Source organism: Rhynchophorus ferrugineus, unplaced genomic scaffold (assembly GCF_030347505.1).
Source record: "Rhynchophorus ferrugineus isolate W39M unplaced genomic scaffold, kcgeb_rfMv2 rfM2, whole genome shotgun sequence".
Lineage (NCBI taxonomy): Eukaryota > Metazoa > Arthropoda > Insecta > Coleoptera > Curculionidae > Rhynchophorus > Rhynchophorus ferrugineus.
The window spans coordinates 79127132-79139967 of NW_027472581.1; the positions used below are offsets into that span (position 1 = coordinate 79127132).

A 12836-nucleotide genomic window follows, 5' to 3' on the forward strand; every position below is an offset into this window, starting at 1 on the left:
CATAAATACAAAGAAACAATTGATTTATCTACTCAATAAACAATTGTCTTTTGTATATATGTATATATATATATACAAAAATTTACAAAAAACAATTAATTTATCTATTCAGTACATCCGTTGTTCTTGTTTTATCTTGTAATAACATTCATGATATATGAACGGTTTAACAAACTACAGAAGCCCATTTTCATAACGTAGCCGTAAACTTTTTCTGGTCACAAAAAGAACAGTTTACCTAAGGATACATTAAAAAGTCATCGTGATCCAGAGATGCGGGTATTTTTGCCAGTATTCGTATCTCCGGGCAATCTGAAATGCTATAGGTCTATTTTGCCAAATTTACCGTTAGGCTATTTGCTTTATGGGCTTAATTTATATTAGAAAAACAATTATTAAACAAAACTTTCCGAAATTAACTTTTATATCTTGTTGTGAAAAAAAATTAATTATAGAGAATGTTAGATACATTTTTTACTATTTAAAACAATATATAGTTCTTGCCTTTAGATTTCTACTCTTGTCTTAGAACTCTGCAGAGTACTCCTCAAAGGAAATGGCGGTAAATGGTATTGCTCTGTTTTGATGTTGGACATAATGGTCACTATATTTACAATATACAGGGTAACACAACAGTTATTACAATAACATTCGTCTATCAATTACGTCAACAAGTACTCTTCGAGAGAATCTAAGAAACTATATGATTTCCAGTCAAGGCGCCGGCCTTTCTATCCGAAAAGCATATATCTCAGCATTCCTTTCGCCCGGCTTTATACCACGTCTTCCTCGACCAGCGAATCAGGTCATCAGGTGCCCTTTACTTAATTTGTCAACAATGCCGTTCTGTATTTTCTTACATTAAATTTTGCAGGGAAAGTAAATTAGTATGCCAAGTTTGTAATAAGATATGTTTAGCAAAGACAAACAACAGACATATGCAAAAAATTTACCATGATCTTGTCGCACAACGAAAGCCGATGACAAAAAGGATCATCTGCCCCCTCTGCGTCCTCAACTTAATGATTTTAGTATCCATACATAGTGAATTTCGGCAGCATCTTTGTGGGATCCATAATATAGGTTTTAAACAATCTAATCTTTATATTAAGAATTTGTAAGGCTTTGAAAGTTGAAAGTCACGGGACGATAAAGAAAAAAAAATATTGCCTATAGAATTTTTCAAGTTTCAAGAAATCAAGAGGCTTAATATACATAGATATGTAAGTATCGAGGTGATTATTATCGTATGAATGAATTCTAGGTAGGGTACGATAAAGCAACAAGAGTTACGGCAAAAATTATATTAAGTCTGTCTATATAAGTATTTTTTGTTAAGAATACTACAAGATTCTATATAGAAGCAAGTACAATTAGCCAATATGAATCCCAGAATAATATCATACAATTGAATTATGACAAGATAATGGGGAGTTATTTATTTAAGTAATGTCAATTAATCGTCCGGTTTATAGGCATTGCATAAGTGCAGGAAAATTGCATACCATTAATCAAGTATTAATCAGTACAATACTTAATAATTAAGTATTGTACTTGCTACAGCTGTATCATTTGTTGATAAATAAGAGTAATCTTCCCAAATATTAAAGGCGAGGAAAGCAGACCTAAGAAGAAATAAAAGGAAATGCATGGAAGGTTGCAAATTTTATTGTATTGTAATTAATTAGTAATTAGAGTGAGAAGTATAAAATATCTACAAAGAAGTTGTTTGTTGTAAAATTTTATTTATATATAATAACATTTGTAGTATTGTATATCGAAATATATGGTTTCGTAACTGATTTATGACATAGTTAAGGTTCATTGTTTCATATCCTTTAATTTGTTATTAACACAAACTTGTCGTCTTACTGATTCTTTTCCAACACATTGTCTGGAGATTGAGGGGGTTCCGGTTACGCAGCGCCATGAAGGGACAAATTTGAATTATTACACAGTATTGATAAAAAATCAGTTAATCATAATTCACTTATCACGTCGATTCTCAGGGCATGCGTCATCGAGCAATATTCTTTAAATTTTTATTTATTTATTATTTTAAAAACCCATCAGTCTCTTGGGCTATTTAGGGTCGAGTTACAATGTAGTCTTTACTTAAGATATACAAAATAATGACATTTGAAAATAATATTCAATACAAATTACAATACAGAAGAATTACAGGAGTTGTATCAGTCCCGCGGCAGTTAAAAAGCATGTCCAAATGCTTGGGTTGGACCAGTTGTTCTAATGACCTGGGCATCTCGAGCTGTTGTCTCAGTACCTCAAACTTTTCATAGTCCAGAAGGATTTGCTTGACGCTCTGTTGTGTTTGGCATATGTCACATTGTGGAGGGTCTTTTCCTTTTAACAAATTCTCGTGAGTCAGTCTGCTATGTCCTATTCGCAGCCGAGTTGCTCAATTGGAATCTGTTGAAGTTGTTAATATTAGGAGATTGATGAAAAACCCTCTTCATTTCCCATAACTTGTTACTTTCCATAAGGAGATCCCAATTTAGTTGATCCAGTTTTTTTTGTATAGAGTTCTTATATGTGTTTAAATGTCTTCCTTACTAAATAGAACGCTCAGTTTGACTGAATCTTCCTTTCTTCTCGCCAGATAGTTGGCTCTTTCGTTACCGGGAATTCCCCTATGAGAGGGCATAGATATTTTACCCTTACTCCCCTTCTCTCCGATGCTGTAAGTAGATCTCTGATAGCTAAAATTAGGGGGTGGACTATCTTTACTGAAATCAGATTATCTAAGGACCTTATTGAGTCCAATATTATAAGTATTGATGCGCCTGTCGGTGACCTATTCAGGGCAGATAGGGCCTTATAAATGGCCAAAAGCTCCGCGGAAAAAATGTCAGTAATAGTAGGAAGCCAAAAGTGCTTTTCCAATAGTCTTCAAGTGTATGCGACATCAACGAAATCTTCCCGTTTAGAACCATCCGTATAAATGGTGAAGTGATTTGGGTAACTCTCCACAAGGGTCTGGGGGAAGAGCTGTTTTACTATGGAGGAGCTAATATATTCTTTGTTTAGTACCTTCATGGATAGGTCTATGGATATATTGGAGTATTGCAAGGGTGGTATTACCGCAGTCCTGTTGACTGCAGCAGGGATTGTTGTTTTTAGTCGATTACAGATCCTATGAAAAACTTATGACGGACTTCGGCTTTTTTATTGTAGTGTTGTTGTTTAGGTTGTTAGAGAAGAAATAGCCGAATTGACTCAGAGCTGGATGAAATTTGAGGGAGCTTGCATAGTTCATGAGAAGGAGCTCTCGCCGTGATCCAAGTGATGGAATTTTTGCCTCACATTGAAGGCTCTCAACCGGACTGGTCTTCTAACATAGGAAGGAGCTGCAGTGATGTAACATTGACTTCCATAATCCAGTTTACTTCTAATTAATGTCTTGTGTATGTTACTCAGTGAAATTCTATGAGCACCCCAATAGTGATTAGAAAGAGTCTTCTTCATTAATCGTATGTCTGTTAAGCATTTTTCCTTTATGTATTTTATGTGAGGGATCCAATTTAGTTTGTGGTCAAATAACAATCCAAGAAATTTATGTTCCTGTTTATTTATTAAATTCTTACCATCCAATCCGTGCAACCATCTGTGAGAAATTTCTTCGTCTGCAAAAATGAACATTTACGGACTTTGCGACAGAGAATTTTAGACCGTTTTGATTGACCGAATTTCGTATTTTATTGAGACAATTCTGTATAAGATGTTGGCTATATTTATGATCCGAATGCTTATGATTAAAAATCACTTCGTCTGCGTAAAGCCCAGCATTGATGTGTGGTGGGATAAGCTGATTAATCGAGTCTATAGCGATAATGAAAAATAATGGGCTAATGCAGGAATCATGTGGAACTCCATTGGTCTGACGGTAAGATGAGACCCCATTCACTTTAACCCGATAACATCCGTCGGCCAAGAAGGATGAAATAAATTTATACATATTCCCTCCTATTTTCCACTTCTCAAGTTGTTTTTGAATACTGGATTTTTTTATGGTGTCAAATGCTTTTTCTAAATCGAGCAAAACGGCGGTCACATGTCCCACGTTGAATCCTTCACATAGATCCACCTGGAATCCGATTAGATGGTCGAGTGTGGAGTATCCTCTTAAGAATCCCAATTGACGATCATTCAGTGATTTTTGATTTTTAATTAGGTATATAAGTCTACTGAAGACCATATGCTCCAGTGTTTTGCACAAATGGCTACTTAGGGTAATAGGTCTATAGCTCTTAACTGAATGTCTCGGTTTACCTGGTTTATGTATAGGTTTCAAAAGTGATCGTTTCTATTTTAGAGGCAGATGTCCTTGACTCCAAATTTCGTTGTATATTTTAAGCAGGCGAATTAGTTGGGAATGTGCGAGATTCTTAATTAGAGGGAAATGGATTTCGTCAGGTCTACAAGACGGATCTTTGCCTTTGTTTAAAGCTCGACCAAGCTCCTTCATTGTGAATGGGTCGTCCAGTTGATCATATGCGCCCTCAATCTCCTCAGATCCGCCGCTCTCATCCTCTTCCCCGTGCGCGTTTAGTATGGTGTCGTAGTGTGTTGCAAACAAGACCGATATATTGCAGGGGTCCACAAATCGATGATTTCGGTCTACCATCGCTGGGATTTTAGGCGGTGGGATGCCCTCCAGAATTCTTACTTTCCTCCACACATCACAGGATGGAGTTTGTGGAGTGAGGTTGCTTGTAAATTCTCCCCAGGAGTTGATATTCGCTTGCCTTATGGTTTTTCGGGTGATTGCTTTTGTTCTCTTGTAATTTACAAAATATTCAGTCGTCGGGTTTAATTTAAACCGGTTGAGAGCCTTTCTTCTGGCCTTTACAGCTCTGACGTAGTTCTTGTTCCACCATGGTACTGATAATCTATTTGTCCCTGTCGTAATGGCGGGAGTGGACTCCTTGACCGCTTCGATGATAGGGGTTGTAAACTCTTATATATCTGAAATTTTTGTGGTTTTCATTTGCGATCTAAATTTATCCCATTTTATGTATCTAATGCTCAGCCTTGTTGTTGTAGGTGATGTTTTTATGGTAATCGCTATCATGCAGATCAGCGATGGTAGTTCATCTCGTCAAACCCACCAGTGTGTGGGTGACCATAAATGTGGATGACCCATCATTTATCATGTGTCATCATTTACTATTTTTATCTATTTCCTCCATCAACCATCGGCCTCTTTGTAATCCCCACTTCTGAGTAATATTATAATATTATTATATATATATTATAATATTATGTTTCTTCCTGCTAGATGTGTTCGGATTGCCATCGCTTCCAGTTCCGTTACTATATTCAATTCTTCTACATATATGTCGTTATGGGCTAAGATAGATACGCCTCCAAATGGACGTGCACTGTTTGTCCTGTCCTTTCTTGTGATATTGTAACCTCGCACCTGGAAAGAGTCTTCAGGGGATAAATTGGTTTTGTGCAAGAGCATGATTAATGGTATGATGGTAGACAAAGTAGAGAAAGCTTCTCTCCTTTGCCGGGACGTGGATTGGAACGAGTGGGAATGGGGAATAGGAAGAGGACGGGGAAGGGATCGATCCCTCCCACCCGAACCAACTCGGGATGGTGAGGACCTTTGGTATGAGGATAGAGGGGCCATCATGTAGTCGTGATATTTTTGTGGTTGTTTTCTTTCTAATCGATTTCTAATTGTTTCCCGATCATCGATGTTACATTGAGTGATTGTTGTGATATAAAATTTTGGCAGCTTTAACATAATTCATTTGGGTATTACCCAATTCTATGTAGCTATATTTCTGGCCATGTAGTACGATATCTTCTCTTTGGTTTTGACTTTTTGTATTAGTAATTATTCTTTGTATACAGGGCATCTCTTGTATATTGGAGAGTGTTCCTAGTCGCAGTGGACACAATAAGGTGTTGGAAGGCATTCAGCCTCTCCATGTGTATTTTTTCCACAGGAGGGGACGCATAGTTACAATTTATGGATATATGCCCAAACCTTTCGCACCTGATGGGGTTCAGGAGGTACTGTCTTACTTTCAGGCCTTGATCCTATTGGCCAGAGCCTATATCCTGCCTTGACCCTTTCAGGGATATGTTCTTTTCTGAAAGTCAATATAAAGCTGTTGGTTGCAAAACTTTCTCCATTTTTGCACGTGATGACTCGCTCAACAGATGTGACCCCCTGCGGTCACATCCGTGTCAGTTTCTCAAGGATCTCCTTCTCCGTACATACAGACAATTCTCTGCTAGATATTACTACCTTACAAAAGTTTAACGTCGCATGTGGGATTACTGTCACTTCTACACAATGAATCTTTCTTAGCTTCAATATTTTTTCCGACTATCTAGGGTTTTCCACTACTACCAGTATTGTTCCATTTCTCAGTTTCTTAGTTGATTGTACGTCTCCCACCACTGAGAACAATTCTCTATATTTTACAAATGGCGAAAAGCCCGCCAACAGATTATTTTCTGAAGATATCACAAAATATCTATCAAAATCACTATGCGTATGTTTATTCAATGACACGTTCTCTCTCCTGGATTTTTTTAGACCAATGTTTTGGGTGCCAGTAGTCATTATCTGCACCCCGGTCACCTACCCAAAAATGCTGCGCAGTTAACGGCCAATTTTCAAGCGGGGCCAGTGCGACCGCCCACGGCCTCGGCCGGTACTGGGGTTCCGAGTCCCTGCACCGTAATTCTATTTTCTAATTTATGTAGATCCATATTTGGGAAAGAAAGAACATAGAACATATAGGGGACACCACCGTGACACACAACTGGAGCCCCGGAGTCGTCACACCCGCACTATGTCCGCGAAACATCAACCTTGGTCAACGCCACAGCTCCCTGACGATAACTGGGATCCCGGGATCGTTATACCCGTACCACCGCCGTAGAGTATAAACCATAGTCCATCACCCACAGCAACGGCTCCCTGAAAGACTCGGGCCTCGGGGGCGTCACTCCCCGAACCCAAACAATCAGTCTGAGTCCCGTGAGGGTACAATATTCTTTAGAAATTGTCCTTTTAGACATGGTTAACAACATGTTACACTTTACATGTCTGAAATTATGCTAAAATATTTTTTTTATTTGTTCATTGTCAATAATAGTCATTAACTAGTATTAATTGAAATGTGATATTATCAGTGATAATATCACACACATATTATCCTTGATTTTAAGAAAATCTTCGTGTGAATTTTAAATTATGTTGATTGTACGAAAATGAAAATCCGAGTTTCTGTTTTTTCCGGGCAAATTTTCCCTCTCAGTGCCTTGAATTTTCTTCACACTTTTTAATTTTAGCATTTTAAAACCCTTTTAATTATATTTAATAAACTTTTAAAATTGGTACTTAATTTTGAATTGTATCTATTCTATAAATTGGTGCTTAACTTTAAAGGTTTATCATCGCTTCCTATTTATTTAAAGAATATGGATGACATATTTCCTAAGGTCTACTCTGCTAAGGCCATACGAAACAATTCTTAATTTATATTTTTGGTTTTTCCTAATCCGAGGAAAATGTTTAATACATCCTCTTACATCACAAACTGCCTAGTTATGCAGAACTACCTGTCGATGAGAAAAACTCATGATAGCATGCGTAGCCCTAAGTATCTGCCATTCCGGGGTTCAATTAGGACCTCAGCAGCTCCCAACTGGTATGAACAGCAGTGGAAATTTCCGGACTCGTTGAGAAAAGGCCATAAGGGTGGCGGAATACAAAATAGAGACTTGTGATGAATGTCATATAGCGGCGTTGAAAGCCAACTGGCTAATTGGGGTTATTAAGAGAATTGGAGGTGGCCTGAGATAAGTGTTGTAAAACCAAAATTACCTTAAATTTGAAAATGACCATACAAATTAATATGAGAGAAGCCATAAACCTTTTCTGGTCACAAAAAGGACAATTTATCTATAACTATGTTGTAAATAAAATACAATGAATTTTATTAGCGTATATTAATGCACAAAGACGAGTTTCTTTATTGGAATCAATAAAATATACAAAATAAAAGAAGTACAAATAGAAATAATATAAATTCGATACGGAATTCAATAAAGTGTTTAAATAGCAAACTGAGCGGCTCTTGCCTTAAACGTCTTTGGTAAGTAGACCTTTATTAAAATCTCCTCAAACACCCCTGAAGGATATGGCGGCCCGATATGCTTTCATCAGTAGCTTACCTAAATAACTTCGAAGTATACAATTAGTTCTCTGTACGTCCCAATAATATTTAAAGATATATCCTCTAATTCCTAACCTTTGTGACGTTGGAAATAGTGTACGTACCTTTGAAATTTGAGAATTTTCCTCGATTTCCCCTGATTCTAATCCCATATAATATTACAATTGAGGTAAGCGTATATTACTCATGATGCCTCTGAACTTCTCATGAAATATTATAATTGAATTAAGCTTTTATGTCTTGTAACGCCTTTGAACTTCAAGGATTCTATAATACACGGAGCGACTATACTATACTGACTATACGAAGGGCGAGAGAGGAGGAGAGACTTGTCGAGAGAGAACGATAATCCATTTGTTTTTGCCCATAAAGGAAAGGAATTGAGACAATTCTCCAATAGGCTGTGACTTGGCTTATGATTTCTATTCCAGTAAATGACAGCGTCATTCGCAAAAAGCAGTCAAGATCCTACTTTTTTCGGTATAATCATGTTGATCGAGATAAAATCTCTGAGGAACAGAGAACTTATTCTCGATATTTGCGGTACTTCATTAAATTGGGGATATGAGGATGACAGCGCATCATTAACCCTCACCCCGACGGATCGATTTGTTAAAAAAATATAACATATGTGAAATCAGCATGAAGCGTTATATATAACATCCTATTTTCCATTTGTTAAGAGTCAAATGCTTTTTCTGGGTCCAGAAAATCTGCAGTTGTATATTGTTTGTCATTAAATCCAACCACAATATTCTCAAAGCTCATCAGGTGGTCCAAGGTAGAGAAGCCCCTAACAAATCCTAATTGGTGGTTGCCTAGTAGGCCGTATTTCTATATAATAAACATTAGATTATTATTAACAATTATTTCCAGTATATTGCATAGACGACTGGTCAGGTATATCGACATATGCCCGTTGATAGTGTGTCTTGATTTTCCAGTTTTATGGATCGGAATCAGTATGGAATGTTTCCACAATAACTGTCCCTTATTCCATATTAAACTGATACTGAGTTCTTTAGATTATTCTTATGCCGTCAGAGAGGGTGAAGTTCGTCGAAGATAATGGAGCAGTCCAATGTAGCATCGTCTCTCTCCACTTCTGGTATATTTGCAGCAATATTATTATCTTGATCTATGGAATATATTAAGTGGAAATGATTGTAAAAAGATTCAGATAATTCTAAAGGGTCAGATATGCAATCTGAATTATTAACATTCGTTGTTAACTTTGATGGTGGCGTACCTTCAGCTTCCGGATATTTCTTCATATAGTTTGGGATGTGGTTTGTTAATTTAGGTTTCTGGCAAACTCTCGTACTTACTTCGGTGGTACGTATACTAAAATTGGAACGATACAGAGAAGATTAGCATGGCCCCTGCGCAAGGATAACACGCAAAATCGTGAAGCGTTCCACGTTTTTCGACTCGCTCATATATAAAGAGACTAAATCCAATCCATAACACAGTACTAAGGATTGCTCTAGGAGTATACCATACAAGTCCAATTGACACTCTACTCTGTGGGGCGTAGATTTTTTCCCTAGATTCTCGTCGAGAACTTTTGCTACTAAGGTACACAGGCTCATTAAAACTCAAGCTTATCTAACTATCTCAGTATGGGAATTTTTCCCCATCAACCGCAGTATTAAAATAAATGGGAAAACATACAAAGGGTCTGACTATTGCTTCCAGAAAATCTGCAATCGCTTGTCATTGGAAATACCTACCATCTGTAAATTTACGAATAGAATATCTCCCTGGCAGAACGTACATATTGCCATTGATCTTCAGTGAGTTTTCTTCCTAAGGATGCTCTTAACTCTTATAGTGCAATTGATCTATGAAAATTCCCTTAAACACCATCAGATTTACACTGACGGATCTCAAGCGATGAATATACAGGAGCTGCATATATATCAATATTCAAGGAAGAATATTACAAATTGCCCTCTTTAACGAGTGTTTTTACTGCTGAATTGTTGGCTATATACAAGGCTCTTAAATGCGCTCAAGACAGTGGAGATATGATCTCGGTGGTAATCATCACTGACTCTATGAGCTCTCTTGAGAGCTTAAAATCGGCACAGGTTCATCATTCACTGACAATGCACATTCGAGAATTAAACACTGCCGCTCGTAATAGCGGCAAGAATATTACCTATATAAGGGTACCATCCTACATGGGAATCGAAGCTAACGATCACTTTTAGAAAACCATCTGTACTGGAGAAAGAATCTGAATACATATCATACCGCACTTTATAAAAAACAAGACCAACTAATCTTTTTTTTTGGCCTGGAACCGGGTTGGGGAATCCTGTTACGGATACTTGGTCGGGAAGACCCGCAGGAATAAGCGAGTTGGACTGGTTATGTGGAGACTGCCTCTGGGCTACCCACTAAACCCCACCCTATCAGTTGATCCAATGACCCTAACTGATACTTCTTACTGTTAGTAAGGAGGGTGCCCGTAACCGGCAACACCGTTAAGAGGCACAAGGGCCAGGCAAGGACGTGGCGTCGTTATCACACCACACAGCTTGCGCTACATGAGTTAATCGCTCGCCGGAGAAGGTCGAGACAATTTGGAGTCAGAGCGCGACGGGGTAGTGTCGGCTATGATAGAATAAGGCTACGAAGAGCCGAATGAGTTATTGGCCTAAAATATCGGCCAGCTCGGTAATACATCTATTGTCCGAGAGACGAAGAGTGGAGAAATATCTTGAGTAAAACTCGGATATAAAATCGTGAACTTGGGGGACGTCTGTTTCTCTATGAATTTGATTGTTCCTGACGAACAAGGGGGCGTTGATTATTCTCCTGAGAATTTTGTTTTCAAAGACTTGAAAACGTTCCACCTGGCTAGGTGAGACGTATTTTAGATAGACACTGGAGCCGTATAGAACGACTGATCGAACCAGCATCTTGTACAGGAGATATTTTATAGATAGAGGAAGCCTGCTGGCCCGGTTGATAAACGGGAACAGCAAATTAACAATACCTTGACCTTTATGGAGGGACTTTTGAATATGGGAATTCCACCAAAATTTGCGATCGAAGACAAGACCGAGATAGGTGGCTTCTTCTGACCATGGGATTTCGGCGTTCTCGATTTTAAGACGCGTAATGCTCGGTGCAAAACGCTTCTTGTGGAAGAAGATGACCTGGGTTTTCTCTGGGTTGACCTGCAACATCCAGAAATGTAACCACTGGACCGTCTCATCGAGTTGTTTTTGGAGTCTGCTTCGGATGTGCGGTGCTACTCTTGAAGAAGCAAAGTAAGCAGTGTCGTCTGCGTAAAAAGCAGCCTCAACTTGTGGTCTCCTATGAATATCTGAAAGAAAAATATTAAATAGAGCGGGTGCCAGGGGGGAGCCTTGTGGAACTCCTGCGTCGATGGTTTTCCGGCTAGAGAGAATATTTTTAATCTTCACCTGGAACGATCGTTCTGACAGAAATGATTTGATAAGAGCTGTTAGGTCATCAGGTAGACCTAATCGGATGCATTTCGCCACTAAGCCTTCGTGCCAAACCTTGTCAAAGGCTTTGGTTAGGTCCAAGAAGACCGCTCCAACTCTTTCACGTCGATTAAAAGCACAGTTGATTTTTGCGGCCAGCCGATGGACCTGATGAACGGCTGAGTGTTTGGCGCGGAACCCGAATTGCTCATCTGGAATGATATTGTTTGTCTTCGTAAAATCATTAAGATTATAGAGACCAACTAATCTGGGACTTACTGATCAATAACAATTTCTGCGAGGTAAAAGAGGAGTTTACCAAGGTATCAACTTTTGTAACTTTAGCAGGCGCAAATTCGGTATTTTTTCCAGGCTCAGAATAGGCCACTTATGACTATTATGACTGATCATCATAAGTCATCTCATAAGTCAGTCGACTTATGAGTTTCTACTCAAAGGAGAAAGTCCGCTCATCTGGGATAGATGTAGATGTTATGTTAAATTAACTATAAGCTCTTTTAGTTTTGTTCTTTATATTGTTTGTTCTGTAAATAACCCTCGAGGCTGATTGGCCTTTAATAAATAAATCTAATCTGGTAAACTCTTATACTCCACAAAATGGAGAGTTGTGGGGTGACTTTTGAACCTATTAAGTATCATTTTCCTTTCATTGATGGCACTCTTACGGTTTTCAATAATACAGGGGAATTTTATAGTATGATTTGATACAAGGAGCTGATAAATCAACTGTTTTAGTAATAGCCTCCGTACATTTTTCTACCAATGTATCTATATTGGATGTGCGAGAAGGCAGTGAGATTGATTGTCTATATTTATACCAATCTATTTTTTATGTTATTCGTAGACGTAATTTGTAATGTAGACGAGTTATCGTTAAGTATTATCATATATCATTTCTATTATAAGATGAACCCCTATTTGGCAGCATGGGCAATGAGGTATCCCATGATTATTATTGGATGAGGCAATTGTGATATTATCCTAACAATATATGTTGTGGTGGCAATTATCGATGAAGAAATAATTGCTGATACTAATAAATCTGCCTGCTATATGTATTTCGATTATTCAATCCCTTCCATTTTAATGGATTTGAAGCTTTAGATTAAGAGAGATCATGTGT

At 37.9% G+C, this 12836-nt stretch overlaps 1 non-coding gene across 1 annotated transcript; it reads left to right on the forward strand.

Moving 5' to 3' along the window:
- Window positions 1–9548: 9548 nt before the first annotated feature.
- LOC143192087 (U6 spliceosomal RNA) lies at window positions 9549–9655 on the forward strand. Its single transcript, XR_013004712.1, has one exon. It is a non-coding gene; the product is annotated as a U6 spliceosomal RNA (small nuclear RNA).
- Window positions 9656–12836: the final 3181 nt, after the last annotated feature.